The 15866-nt window shown below is 34.2% G+C and overlaps 1 long non-coding RNA gene across 1 annotated transcript; it reads left to right on the plus strand.

The window, feature by feature from the left end:
- On the plus strand, nt 1-1375 carry LOC148131492 (uncharacterized). The gene is made up of 3 exons (XR_015748377.1): nt 1-123; nt 1003-1250; nt 1288-1375. It is a non-coding gene; the product is annotated as an uncharacterized LOC148131492 (long non-coding RNA).
- Nucleotides 1376-15866: the final 14491 nt, after the last annotated feature.

Below are 15866 nucleotides of genomic sequence, written 5' to 3' on the forward strand. Positions count from 1 at the left end.
AAACAGATGGCTAAATAGACTTTGGAACAACTGACTCATGAGATGATCAGCTATATTTAAAAGAGCAAAGCCAGAGCAGGGATCATCAGATTATCTCTCAAGAAAGTCTCCATCTGTCTCTAAGTAAGTAATTATTATGATTATTGATGAACATATAAAGCATAGAAAATAGTAGATTATGTGCATTGAATTGTTTTACATATTGAATATACTTTCATCTGCAATTTTTTCATTCTTCATGAACATTCATAAATATATAGACCTTCCTAGATACTTGGCCTGTGGGCACACTTACCTAAAATAAGTGTCATATACTGCTCATTATAAATCTTTATAATATAATATAATTAGCACAAATGCCATAGTGGCTATCAGTTCCATGTGGCTGGATATAATTCTAGTGTGTTACATACTAGAATTGATGTCCAAAACAGTTAATAAAATACATTTTATGACTTCTGTTGTTTTATTATAGGAAACTGTAAGCCGTCTATTTGCAGTAAAGCAATAATATTTTATTTGCACAGCAGTAAAATTAAACTAAGAGTGAATTTTTTAAATGTAAGTTCAGTTCAAATCACCTATTGCTTTTCAACTCTAATAACCAATATTATGTCCTGAAATGTAGAAATGAATAGAATAAAAAATATTTTTTTTAGTTTCTGTATTATTAACAAAGAACTGGATGTAACATCACTCCCAACTTCCTAACTGATAATATAGATGAACAGTTTAGCAGTAACAAATATTATTATATAATAGATTGCCACTGATGTTAAGTACTCTTGCTTGGCATAAATAATTATACATAGATTTTGTGGTGGTTTGGCATAGAATATGTGAAATCAGAGCATTCTACAACTGAAAGATGAAAAGGCAGATGTACACTTGGTAAGCTACCATTATCACTTTGCCAAGTTGCTGTTTAGGGTGTCAATTGTGGAAGCAGTTCCTTCCCTACTATTTTTTTTTGTCCTCCCCATCTCTTTGCTGCTTATACAGTATGACTAGATTATAGACCTAGTATACAGCCACAAATGAAACTCAAATAATTTGGCCATCTAATGAGAAGGAAAGACTCACTGAGAAGAACCTAATGCTGGAAATGACTGAGGGCAAAAGAAGGGGACAGCAGAGAATGAGGTGGATGGATGGAGTCACTGAAGCAGTTGCCGTGAGCTTAAATGGACTCTGGGGAATTATAGAGGACAAGAAGGCCTGGAGGAACGTTGTCTGTGGGGTTGCGATGGGTCAGACACAACTTAGCGATTAACAACAACAGCATAGTCGCAAATAGCTTCCTTTCTCTGCTACTGGTACTACAGAACCTGGTGAGATTAATATTATTCAGTTTAACATACAGGAGATACATAAGAATTTTATATTCTCTCCCCAGTTTGGATAAGGTTTCTAATTATCAAGCATTTTAATGCAAATAAGCCAATTTTGAATAAGTAACACTTTATCATCTGCATTGGCTATCCAAATGTAATCCCTCTGGATGTGTTAGACTGCAAGTTCCATTCATCATGAGACAAATAGAACACACTGTGAAAAAATTAAAAATAATGGTATAATAGATAAATACAGTAATTGTTTTAACAATTTGAAAATGTTCAATTTGCAATGATACTGCCTATAGTGTCTTCATTATTTTTATCTTGATTTGTGAAACAAAACTTCCAAATTAAAATTAAAAATTAAAATTGACTGTAGCTACTCCTTTTCATGATTATTTGATGGTTTGATTTTAATTTTGTATTTTTTTAAACATAGCCTGGCAAATAATTTTAATTTTGACATCCCCTGTGAGGTTTTGGGAAACTTTTGGGAATCAACAGAGGTCCACTTTAAAAACTCTGATCTTGGGCTAACTTTGTATCTTTTAAAGTTGTGGAACTAAAATTCCACAAATCAATCTAGATTATTAAAATGTTTTGTCAATTATAGACACTATAAATAGTGATTTCATAAACAACCGAATCTGTATAACCAATATGTCAGGAACTGGAAATTTACTGAATATATTCCCAGCAAATGAGGAACTTTCCTATTTATAGATTTCAAATGCTACTTTTTATTGTTTGGAGAAAACTATAAAATAGTCCTGGAAAATTTCATCTCCAAATATCTCTTGTGTTATCAAATGCATTTTATGTCCATCTATATGTTAAACTTGATTCTATACACTGTTATCTATCAAATTTTACTTTGCAATACAAATAAATGAGGAAGAAAGAAATAGTGAAAACACAACAAATTCTATGGACTGCTAAAGATGTTTCTTTTGTGAAGTGTGGGAAATATCAACCAGACTTCTTAAAATTTGTTAAGGGGATTATTGCTACAGCCACCACCCGATAATACTTTGAATATTGTTACATAAATTACAGGAACTTGAAACATTAATGTCATCACAAGGTTAAGAATATGTGATTTTCTATTTCTTGCATTTCCTAACAGCAGTGTCTGAAGATGGCAGTTGTGGTAGCCTAAACAAAGTGTCTCTTTTGGATATGTGTTCATATCACAAATGCATGCAAAAGGCTTTGACTTCATTGCAGTACAGTACAATGAAAGCCCTCTTGATTTTTTCATGCCTACACAGATACACACCCCATTGTTTCCTAGAATCATTTCGGCAGGAAGAAGGATTTAGAGTCACAAATGGCTTCAATGCTGTTGCTGTGAAAACTAACGTGCAGTTTATGTTCTATGTTTAAAAGAATTTTAGCAAGTCTAATAACAGATCAAACGTTTCACGTCTGAAAATCACCTATCTTAAATAGAAGGATGCAGAGACAGAAGCTGCAGATCGAGAACTGTGGAGTACGCATGGAGCCCGATGTGCTTAGCACAGGACATGATGTATTAGTATTAGCTAATAGTAATAGTAATAACAGTATTAGCTCTTTTACAGAATGTTTTACAGAACATGAAAGCCGGAATCTTTGGAAAAATTGTTATATTGCTAGATCAAAGGATGTCTTCATCTCTGATGTTCTTAGTCTATCCAGCAAATCATAAATTATCTAGCAGTTAAACCCTTGGGAAAAATATTACAGGCAAAACCTTGTTTTCATCAGTTGTGCTATGATATAAATCGGATTTACACAATGCAACAAAAACAGAATTGCATTTATTCAGGCCTCTTGGCATGAGAAAATGTATTAGGTGTTTTCGGGGGCATGTGTGTCATTGTTGTGCCATACCAAAACCTGTATAGATCACAGATTGATCTATACTGGGGAAGGCAGAGAAAGAGAGAATAACAGAAAATTGAAGCCTTGGATGAGCATTTGCAGAATGGATAATTTCCATGTGTTGCCTGTGCCTCGAGCCTCTGCTCCTGAAGTACTGAGCATATAGTCCCAACAACAGGATGCTTCTTGCTATATTTGCACATAATAATTCATTGATTTTTAGGACTTCCGGTTTGAGTTTCTTCGCTGACAGACCGAAACCACGATCGTGCGCAGTTTCGATCCATGCTCGCCGCCAGAGCGCCCCAAGCCAGCTGGCTTCGGGGCTAAGCCATCCCATAGAGGTGGTGAAGAGTGGGGAGACTGCCAGCAGGGTTGAGGAGAGCCGCATCTCTCTTCCTCAGCTGGCCATTACTCCCTTTCCTGAAGGTGGTTGCAGCAGTGGTCAGAAATGGCCACCTCAAAGAAGAACTCGACCGGAAAAGAATGTGCAGGAGGAAGATAAGAAGTGAAAGTCTTGGTTGACCGGGTTAAACTGCAAAAGCAACAATGCAAGGTACCCTGGTATTTAAACTATAAAAAAAATAACATTGTTCCCAAAGAAGATTTTGAAGCAGCGAAGGAGAGAGAAAAGGGAAAGGATTTGGTTTGTTTTTTCTCTTCCCTTCTATATACTGATAGCTAAGAGACTTAAGCAAGAAATTGAAAAAAAAATCCACTTTGACATCAACAGGCATTTAAGCTGAAAATAAAATGTCAAAGGGATAATAAAGATTTCTGGATACTTAAAAGCTTTTAAAAGCAGGAAAGGAGAGAAAAAGAATAAAAGGGCAGGATCTGGAAAAATGGAAGAGACTGCCTAGAACTAAAACCTCAACAATATTCCTAAAAGGTACATTTTAACTGAAACTTGGCAACAAAATAGTAGAACCTCAAGAAGAGAAAGTTGAAAAAAGAAGCAAGAAGAAACAGTTTGGGATTATTTGGATTACTTGGTGATCTCTGGATTTTTGGTTACTGCATTTAAATGACTAAAATCAATCGGGTGGTTGTTTAAAAGTGTTTAAAATGGCACCACTTTTAGAAGAACTGAAAATGGAACTTAAAAAGTACAAAGAAGATGCACAAGAAGGGAGAGGTCCTTTTGGCTTCGTATTTCAACTCTTAGAAATGGAGATCTGGAACTATGAGAAACAACAAGAAACGCTTGCAGAACAAGAAGATTGGGACAAAGAAGAAGCCATCTTTAATGATCAAGTAATTTTATGTGGGGGGAGGAAAGGGGGGAAAGAGAATGAAAAGTTTAAGATTTGAAAAAAAAAGAATAGTTTGAAAAAAAAAGTATAATATTAGAAAGCAACAGAAGAGGGGATTACAGAAGAATTAGAAGTAGAGAGACAAGGGGGTTAAAAGGGGAGGAAGAAGAAGAGAGGGAAGAAGGAAAGGAAAAGAAGTTATAAAGGACAGAAACAAGATATAGAGAAACAGGGCAAAGGTATAAGAATTGAAAGTATAAACCTGTTTAGAGATAATGGGTGAAAACTTAATTATAAAAGGGATTCTGCAAAGGTACATAAGATAGTATTGTTATCTTACAAATAGAAATAATCTTTGAAAATATGCTTAAAATGATGGATAAAATATTTATTGTAATCTAGTGGAATGCTTGTTAATAAACAAATGAAATAAAGTGAATGAGAGAAATAAATTAGGAAAGGATGGGAACATTTTAATTATTATTAATGATTTATAAAATATAAGTGAAGAGAAATATGGAAAAAAATTAATTATGGAAAGTTTACAAGTGTTCCCAAGGAAGTATGATATTTAATTGAAAAGAAATGTTAAAGATGTTAAGTTGTTAATGAATATTAATGATAGAATTGAATTGGAATGGAATGGAATGAGTGTTTTATCTACATATATATATAATCTTTTTTTAAGAATATAGTGTGTATTTTAAGAATGTACCAAGCAGAATTCGATTGGAAGTTATGTATTGTACTGAATGTTGTAATCTTAAAGGTATACATTGAAGCTTAAATAAGAGTTGAATGGATAAAATTAAAAGATATAAAGGTATCATACTGCAATTAGTAACTACAGGAGAAAATTTGTTTAATGAGAAAAAATAATATGAAATTGAAACAGGACAGACAAAAGTATAAATATAATGATTTGAACTGAGATGAGATAATCAAAATAAAGTTGAGAAAATTAAAAGAGGAAAAAACTATGAAGAAAATGTAAAATAGTAATAAGATATGGAATAGAACACAAGAATGAGCATGAAATTGAATTCGTGTCTGTATGAAGAAATGTAACCCGGGACTATGCTATTTTCAAAAAAAAGATGTTTTATTTGTATTATGTTTTTTTGTGAAAACCCAAATAAAATTTTCAAAATAATAATAATAATTCATTGATTTTTCTCTTTTCTCATTTAATGAATAAGAGCCAGATTAAATACAAGTAATTAATTCATAAATCAAATTTCTTAATCATTTCCATTAAGTAATAATTACAGCTAGAGAGGAACATTTCTTCCCATGCTTGCTGATTTCTTTTTTACTCCGGTATTCATTTTTTACTGGATTGAAAGCTCACCAGTGCAACCACAGTTTCACCCTAAATGAGAAGGAAAAACCTTTTTGCTACATACCAACATATTCAGGTAGCCTTAACTTTCCATCGTTAAACAAGATATTTGTTGAGTTTTGTCCTGTTTTATGACCTTTCTTGCCACAATTGTTAAGTGAATAACTGTGGTTGTTAAGTCAGTAACAATGTTGTTAAGTGAACCTGACTTCCCCATAGACTTTGCTTGTCAAAAGGTTGGAAAAGGTGATTACATGATCCCAAGACACTGCAACCAGTATAAATATGAACCAATTTCCAAGCATCTGAATTTTAATCACGTGACCACAGGGATGCTGCAACAGTCTCTACTGTGAAAAACAATCTTAAGTCTCTTTTTTCAGTGTCATTGTAACTTTGAACAGTTACTAAACAAACTATTGTAAGTCCAGGACTACCTGTAGTTCCTGGGCAGTTTTTTCCAGCCTTGAGAAAGATTTCTGGTCCTGCTTGCTTAACACAATACTTTCAAGGTAGAAAACACCTAAAAATTAAACTTAAAATAGATTTAACAAACAAATAAAAGCCAGGCAACAACAACAACTCCTTCTCAAGGTCCTTACCAAATAACCAAAAGGATAAAGAAGAAAAGAAAAGATAATTTCAGATCTGTCTACGAAAGATGTCATGCATGTTGCATCTCTGTCCCATCCTGCTACAAACTTTCAACCACCTCCCAGCAGTTCCCCAAATTAAATGCATCTCTTGGGCACCAAATATTGCCCGCTCCTTTTATAAAGGAAGATTTGAAGTATAATAGCTCCAGTATAGAGGTTTTTTTAAATCCCAGCAGTATCCATGTAGGTATTCCAGAACAAGTCCCTGATTTTAAACAACCAGCAATCAAAACAAGCTAAAAATATAACAGGACAATGTGATAGTAATTATTCTTGACATAATAAGATGTGTATGAATGGCAGATACTGATTTACAGATGATCTGTGTAAATCCCCATTTACTCTGCAAACGCAATAGCAGGGAAACAGAATGCTATTTATATACTAGCCCCAGATAATCTCGACTTAATTTTAACAGTTGGGCTTGCCATTCACAAAAAACATCCAGTTCTTGGAATCACTTCACAGCAGATCTGTGCTACTGATGTTTGATATCTCTCACAGGACTCTACTGATCTCTGGATTGTTTTTGCTGGCATCTGGGATCCTCTGTGCAAATGTCAGTCCATTTCCTGGCTGCTGAGCATTTAAGAGCCTTCCAGGTTAAGTCCAGAGGCTGCAGTGAATTAGCACTGCCACAATAGAAACATTTTTTATATATGTACAGCTCTTCTGAGGGCACCAAAGTTCATTTAGGGACCTTTTTATAACACAAAACCTTGGTGTGACCTCGCTTATTTTGAAGTGGTCCTCCAATCTTTTCTAGCACACAAAAAAGCATTATTACAAATCACTCAGCAAACAGGCAAACATATTAAAGAGATAAGTGCACCTGACAATTAGTCCAAAAGGATTTAGGGGGAAAAGAACACTGAAATAATCTTATTTCTCTAACTTCAAGATAACTTTTCTACACGCATAAGAGATTCGGCAGGTTTTCATAGGTGTGAGAAGGCACATACAAGACAATTTCATTTTCATGCTAATACAATTTCAAAAGCCCCCTCCCCTTTTGCTTCTCTTTTAATCCTGATTGAAGGGGCCATTCATTGTCCACCTGTGGTCTTACTCCCACGTTGACCCTGAGTTCTTAATTCCTTTTGGCAGCTCTGCACATGTGCAGGCTGGGAACTGGTTCCAGAAGCTCCCCCACCTCACTGCTGTCCAAGCCCGAAGGCAGGTGATGGCTGCCAGCCTGCCCTGGGCCCATCCCTGCCTCTGATGCAGAGCCCTCATCCGAGCCTTCCTCAGCCTCCAGGACTGGCCCAGGTTCCTCCCCAACCTTCTCACTACTGTCCCACTCTGCTGTCAGCTCTACCAGCCGGTGGCGGGCCACAACAAAACCTAGATTGTGCACAGTTTAAATGCAGGACTAATTCAATCCTGAGAAATAATGAATTTCATTAAACTAGTTTGGATAATCTAATATACATACATTCTTTCCGAAGTACATAATTGCATCTTTCAGAACAATCCAAACTCAAATGCAGTACATCCAAAATCCTTCATAAATTGAGATAAAATATCCCAGATAGTTGGAAAATAATAGAAAAACATTGACCTTCTAAATCTCTAACTGCCTCCCAAGTCCTAATTCAGCAGATTAATAATATTTTAACAATAAGGAATTTCTAGGGGAGGCACCATAACATGTTCCAAAATTCTTTCAGATTTATTACAACTTTAATAAGGATGACAGACAACTTTTTTAAAAGATTATTTTAAGAATCTTTTAGAAAGATTTGCAGATCTGAATGTTTGAATTATATGAAACATTTCTAAGATATGTCTAACAATGACTGGGGAATATAGCGTACTTCAGTTCCTTAAACCAAGTTTCCAGTATATTGACCACATTCATTTTTGTAAAAAATAAATAATTAGTAAATCGTTAAATGTACCATAGTGGTAAAATGATGAGAGCAGTTTGATGCAGTGGTTCAGGCATCAAGCTAGAAATCAGGAAACCATGAGTTCTCATCCCGCCATAAGCACAAAGCCAGCTAGGTAATCTTGAACCAGTCACTCTATCAGCCCTAAAAAGAAAACAAGGGCAAATCACTTGTGAAAAACCATCAGAAGAAAACTGCAGTGATTTGTTCGGGCAGTCTCTATGAATCAATGCTGACTTAAACACACTAAAGTATATTGAAGTAAAGTAAACAAAACTCAGTGAAGGTAAAAGAAACTAAATGCTTAATGTCAGTGAAAACTTCTCCAATAAGGAACACAATGTTCTTGGATTTTTGAAGTCACAAGGCAATGGATAGAAAACATTTTCCAACTTATATATGTCACAACATATTCTCTGTTGTAGCCCCAAAGGTATTTTTTCAAAAGGCAACTGGATTTTCAGTTCAGAATTGAAGAAGCTTCTTGGATGAGAAGCAAAATGTCTTCAAGGAAAACTAAGAAAGTCCAGTTGCCTTTTGAAAAAGCACTTTTAGGACAAATATGACCTGGATGACTGACAATCTCCATAGACAATGCTCTGTCGTAGCACTTGCCTTATGGAACATTGATCTCTCCAAGTTCCAATGCTATTGGCTTTTCATAAGACACTAAAGGTCTATCTGTTTCCCCAAGCCTTGGGTTAAATAGAAAGTGGGCCTGGTTCTTACAGCTTCTATGTTGGGAGATTTTTGAGTTAGACCATATGCCTTTGCACTGTATTGATGACTGCTATCTATGTTTGTTGATGGTGTTTTAAATTATTGCTAGCTACCCAGAGTCATTTGTTAAAGGAGATGGTCTAATAATTAAATAAATTTGGTAAGCAACTAAATTGAAGAAGGCATAAATAATATTTTCCTAGTGATTTAATACTCAGACCATCAATTGACTTTCCCCAACTTAGATACAAGTGACTGGATGCACACGTTGCACTAAGCCACTGTACATCATGATTCACAAAGATGTACAGCTTCTTTACACAAAAAGTAAAATCAATCTGACAGGGTACCAGGATACCAGACCAATAATTTGCAACTAATCTAGATTATATATATTGCATCAGACATGGATGTAATGTTGGTGTAGATTTTTTTTTATCTGTCAGGTTTCTTTGACCTTCCAGCTTCTATGACCTACTTTCTTTCCCCCACCCTTTAAAATCTCAAGAGCTGATAACCAAACTTGATAAGACTTAGAAACTTAGAAAAGGAATAAAGGGGGGGGAGGAAAGAAAGAAGGAAGGAAGGAAGGAAAGGAAGGAAGGAAGGAAGGAAGGAAGGAAGAAAAAAGAAGGAAGGAAGGAAGGAAGGAAGGAAGGAAGGAAGGAAGAAAGAAAGAAAGAAAGAAAGAAAGAAAGAAAGAAAGAAAGAAAGAAAGAAAGAAAGAAAGAAAGAAAGCTCATGAACTTTTCTGAGTAGCAAAATTAAATTGAAGCAGTAGAGTAATCAGTGGGAGTTGTGCTATGTAGTTGCTGCAGCCTTTGGAAGTTAGAAATTGATGAATTATTACAAATCTCTCAGAAATCAACTAAGTCCACAACTAAACTTACACTGTTCATATTCTCCAGTAGCTAAGATGAATATTGATAGATGCTAATATAAAAGATGGATGCTAATGGGCAAAAAGTTAAGGCTAATATAAAAAACCCAAACCCAAATAAAAGCCTCCAACAGTTCCAATAAAGGATAAAATTATCTTTGTATCAATTATTCACTTTGAAGCCATTGCATCAGACATGGATGTAATGTTAGTGTAGAATTTTTTTATCTGTCAGGTTTCTTTGACCTAGCATTTGCTTTTCCCACTATATTTGTCCCTTTATTGATGATTCTGTCTTCTCCTACCCCAAAATTCTTTAGTCCTAAAAGCTAAATGGAACTTCACATGAAGTAATGTATCTATTGGAACACAGTTACCCATAATAAATTAAAGGCAGTCATAGAATTTCTTAAGATTTATCAAATCGATACTAGAAAACATAACTACTGTACACAATGAGGGAATAAATGGCTTTTCTGCTTGCACTTTCTTCAATAATGTCCACCACTACTTTTAATCAGCTTTAATTCTTAAATCAAAAAGATTTTTAATCCTGTACTATAGTATTTTGTAGGACAGAAGAGACCAAATAAAGTAACCCATACTTACCAGAATTATAGTATTCCATTATAGTGAAAAGAAAAAAAAGTATGCATCTCATTTTTCCAGATAACCACCCTGATCATAGAAGAAAAAAGAGATGAACATCTGATCAAAAACCCTCATTTGATTTCTTTGTTGGACCATTTATGAAAAGAAACGTTTAGTTTGAGAGACTTGTTTTTTATTTAGTGCTTTCTTGCAATCTAAAATGGAAATGTTTGTAACACAATATTCAATTGTTCCAAAAGTTTACACTTTAAAAGTGTGTTGTAGTCTTTGGTTTGCTGATTATACTGTTCAGAGGCAAGAGAGTAGAAAATTGTATGTACTATTGGAAATGGAATCCATTTTATTTTGAGCCTGGGGGAATAAATATATAGAAGATGTATTTAGTAGATAGTAGTCCCAGCAAGATAGATTACCGCATCAACATCATCATCTCATCATCAGCTACTAAACTTGGCTGTCACACAATTCTCAATGACTCTGAGCATTTGCAGTGATAAACTCTTTTAGCTGAGTTAACTAGAAGACAGTAGACATATTCTGGGTAGACGTTCAAAAATATGAGGTCTGAAACTTCACAGCAAATAATATAAAGAAAAGCAAGTTAATTAGTTTTGTAGTGAACATGAACAGGAAAAAAATATAAGTCTTGGAAGTTCTAGAAAGGCTACAATAATAATTTTAAGAAGCCTTCAGCAATATGTTCAGAAGGCACTCAGAACTTAATATGATTGGCCATTAGTAATTCTCACATCAGAAACAGATAATCAGTTGTAATCAGGCATCAAATTGTAATAGGAGAATTTGCCAGAGAAATAATTGGATAATTACTTGAATGTTAAATGAACAGTGAATCTATTACATAGAGAATAAATCAGACTTTTTAAGAAAGCTGATTGGATATTGAACTGAATGTACTGTAATCCAAACCAATAAAATTACCAGATGAATAATTTAACTATATATAGATATCCCTAGAAAAGTATTTGTGTGAGTTTCCGTGCCTCTTATTTGTTTAATGCACATACCTAAAGGAAAAAAAAGCCCATACTTGCTTATTTGCATATATATTCTTTTTATGTGACTATTCAAAATTGATGTGGGAACAGAATAAGTTGCACTTATTTCCTGTGAGTAGCAATTCCTGTCTTTTTTTAGGAGTGTGATATAAAGGTTTTGAGTTTATGCAGCACCCATATTCCTTTGCAAATTATTCTTGTTACCACTTTTTGTAATGGGAAACTCAGAGTGACTTGTGTTAGGAACTAAATCAGAGGAAGATTATTTAGAAAGCATTACATGAATGGTTGGGCTTCTCATATCTGTTTTGGAATAATGGGTAGACAACTGAATGTGCTATGACTGGATATTCTCCTATTTCAGATACATCTACTCTTTAGCTGGGGAATAAAGTATTATTGGCATGGAAGAGAGACAGAGAGAGAGAGATACAAATATATAATATAGATGCGTCTGTGTATATAAAATAAAATAAGTTGAACAGGCCGCAAGACTAGTAGTTGCTGATAGCTCTATAGTCCAAGAATGAACTGAACTGTGACCATATCTAATGGCTCACACATTGCATACCTTAACTAGACATATACTGTCTGAATGCATACAAAATTCTTAATATTGAATAATAAATAGCTTTACACTATGGAAAAAATGCTTAAGAACAGAAGCACTAAAGCTAGGAGTATAATTTTTATATACAGAATCATTCTTGAGGCTGGTGCTTGCCTAAAAGAAATTAAAAATACATTTTGTCTCGGAAATATGCACATGTACACATATTTTGCAAGAATTACAAGGTACATAAGCAGTCAAAGCTAATGGTTAACAAAATAAGGCAAAATCAGGATTAATCAACCAACATTAACAATAACTGAATACAATAGAGTCCAATGAGTCTCATCTCCTTGTTAATGAAAGGCAGAGTTTGGATATACCATGAAGGAGCCCTAAGATCTGTTTCTAAGCATTTCTAGGTGAAAAACTTGTTGTTGTTGTTCAGTTGCAAAGTCATGCCCAACTCCTCGCCACCTCATGGAGCACAACATGTCAGGCTTGCCTGTCCTCCACTATCTGCCGGAGTATGCCCAAACCCATAGCATTTCCAATCAAAAGGCAATCGGCAGATAGTCTATAGTTTTACCTTACGGGGAAAAAAGTAATGTACAACATAAATAGCTTATAAATAGACAATATCAACTGAACTGCTAATGAAAAACAGGTCTTAATCTACCTACAAGAATGGTGGATACAAGCAACATGGATAGATGATACATGCATCATAGGAAGAGAATACACATAGTTCCAATGGCTTTAAGCCCTCCAATTTTGAATAATTAACACTGGAAACTATGTTTTGCTACTGGTAATAATTAGCAATAATTTCATAACTGATTTTAGAAGATGTTAAAATTTATAAATTTTAGAAATTTTCTAATGATTAAATAAGTTTACTTATATATAAGTAAATAATTGTGAATTAAATTGATTTAATACTTTTTTTTGGCAAAGTTGATTAGACACAGAAGGAATTTATCTCCAGTACTGAAACATTCAGTGTACATGCAAAGCAACAGAGAGCTAATAAAAAGGAAGGAGTTAAAACAATTTATTTTCTGGATGTGAGAGGTTTGCAGATGCCTTCACAGCTCTCCTTCTGATCCATACAATATATAGGTCTTTTATGGAAGACAGGCTGATGGCAATTATTCTTTCTGCAGTCTTAACTATCCGTTGGAGTCTATCCCTGTCCTGTTTGGTTGCTGTAATTATTTAATTTACTTATAATTAGTCAAAACCACTTATTTATATTTTAAAGATAAAGGAAAGTAACATCTTGGAAGTGGCTAATAACTAAATAAATATCTGTCAAGAAAAAAGCTACTTAGCATATTGTTCAGAATTAAAAATTACTGTATTAACTTTTTCTCCATATGATCAGCACCAAAGCAGAATTGAAAAGAAATGCAACTATAACTTGGGCAGAACACAAAACTAAAGGCTACATTCCTATAGTTGTTTCATTTAATTTATTACAGACCTTGTACCCAATAATAGTTTCATTTCAGCTTGGTGATGAGCGCCAGAAAAGGCAGTGTACTGTGATATTCATATCTAAAAATAGACCTGGATCACTGTCAAATTTGTCCTTTAAATTCTCTGCCCTCCCTCCCCACTTTGCCCCTAAGGATTTAGTTTGTTAAGTATCTGGGATCAGCATAAATTTTGTAGCTTCCTGGCCTTCGAGTCTAAGGCACATTCAACACAAACTGAGAAATATGACTGAGATTCCACACTTTAGCTACCCTCTGACCTGCAAGAAATACAATACCCGTATTAGACTTTTTAGAAATTTAAATATTTATTAAACATGTTGTTACATTCCACACTCCTCCCCCCAGGCCTTATATCACCTATATTACTATAACTATGATAGAGATTACTATAGAGATTACTATAACTATGATAGAGATCAGCATGTTTAGGTCTTCTTGACTTGTTTCAGTTGTTAGGAATATAATATAAACATACCACTTTTTAAAGGAAAGGTCTCAAATTTCATTGAGCTTTTCACTGAATAGCTTTCTTTAAGTTAAGACTATTAACTTAAGACTATTCTAATACAACAACTACTTTGTGATCACATTGAGAAATGTTGGAGGTGGCAGTCCCAGCATAAATAAAGTACTGGTTATATTAAGAAATGTATTATTCTGTAATAGCTATATACCTCAATTGCTATTTGAGCCATTTAAGTACCATTTGATTTTTGTTTAGTCCTAGTGGTACTTGAGTGAGGGTACTAGGTGTATGGCCACCATGCAACTAAGCAGGCACTAGACTTTTTCCCTTTTCTTAACTTTTTAAAGCCATTTTTAATTTTCTTTAGCACATTTTAGGGATTATATCACATGCCATTTAAATTTAATTATTGAGACCACATATACATTATTGGGCTCTTCCATAACTTAAACTTTATGTTTTTAAAGGTATATTTCATAGGCGCCTAGCATTAGAAGAAGACCTGTAGGCCATGCCCATTTCAATGTAGGAAACCAAATTAAAGCATTTGAAAGACCTATTTATCTAGCTTTCTTTTGTCCAATGAAGAGAAACCTAAAACCTTTTTGATGAAATTGGATCAATTGTCAAATTCCTTTTACTGTTCAGCGATTTCTTCAAACCTTCAGTCAGAATTTTTATAGAATTGAATGATTTGCTCCCTAAAATTTGGAATTATATTTCTTTTGCTGCTGCCTAAAATTTTTATTTATTTATTTACAGCCACATTTCATTGCTGGCTCATATTCAATTTGAATGTATTTGTACATGCATTCCTTCAAAAACCCTATATAAATTTATGTCCCTACTTTAATATTTTGATTGTTATATGCATTTGCATTCATTCATTCATTGCCCAAAATCAATACATGTTTTTATTGCATGGAGCTCTTTTCTAATGCTCTTTCTGAGTCCAACATTTTTCTTTAAAACTTATGTCCTCCTTTTATATTTTATGTAAGGTGCTTCCTGAATAAGCTTATGATTCTAAAATGTATTAGGCTATACTATTGTTGAAACTTTGGAAAACAAGTTAACCTTTTTTGTATTTTTGTTTCTGAAGAAACCAGATAAACACAGTTCATATATTTTTTTAAACAAAGAAAGTGGGATGTAATCAAGGTTGTGACTAGTGAATCTTCCATATATTCTTCCTGGTCAAACACTCTTTATTTGTACACTCACCACTAGGTAAGAGCTCTAGACCTTGAAATATTTCTTTTTCTTACCAAAAAAACCCCTCAGCCAAATTCAATTTTGAAAAGAAAAGTTCCTACAAGTAAGTCTTGCAATAAGATTGAGTGAAAAAGTCACTTCAGGCAGCAGATTTCAAATGTAATGGAAAGTTAGCGATCGAAATGCAATTAATTGATTCTTTGTGCTCTCATTCCAGCTCCTTATAGTCTTCAGGCATTTGGGTTGGCCTTGGGTATAATGTCTCTCAATTTAGAAAATGACAGGCACCTTTACTGTTGTGGGGATATCTTTACTTACCATTTAAGCCACTCCTGTCCTGTGCATACGTGGTTTTGGTAACAGCTTGCAAGGTATATAGTACAAACTTCAGATTACAAAACCTTCCATTGGGCAATTCCCTGCTCTTCTGTCCTGTTCATTTCTTCAGAATGCCCCCAATTGTGTTGATCCCCTTTCAGTGTCTGTCTCTGTTTGCGTAGCATTCTTGTTTTCAATAAAATTCTGGTTTTTGACATCAGATACAACTGGAATTGCA

This window comes from Notechis scutatus, chromosome 3 (assembly GCF_049901735.1).
Source record: "Notechis scutatus isolate UNSWTSFEM ecotype Mainland chromosome 3, rNotScu1.2, whole genome shotgun sequence".
Taxonomy (NCBI): domain Eukaryota; kingdom Metazoa; phylum Chordata; class Lepidosauria; order Squamata; family Elapidae; genus Notechis; species Notechis scutatus.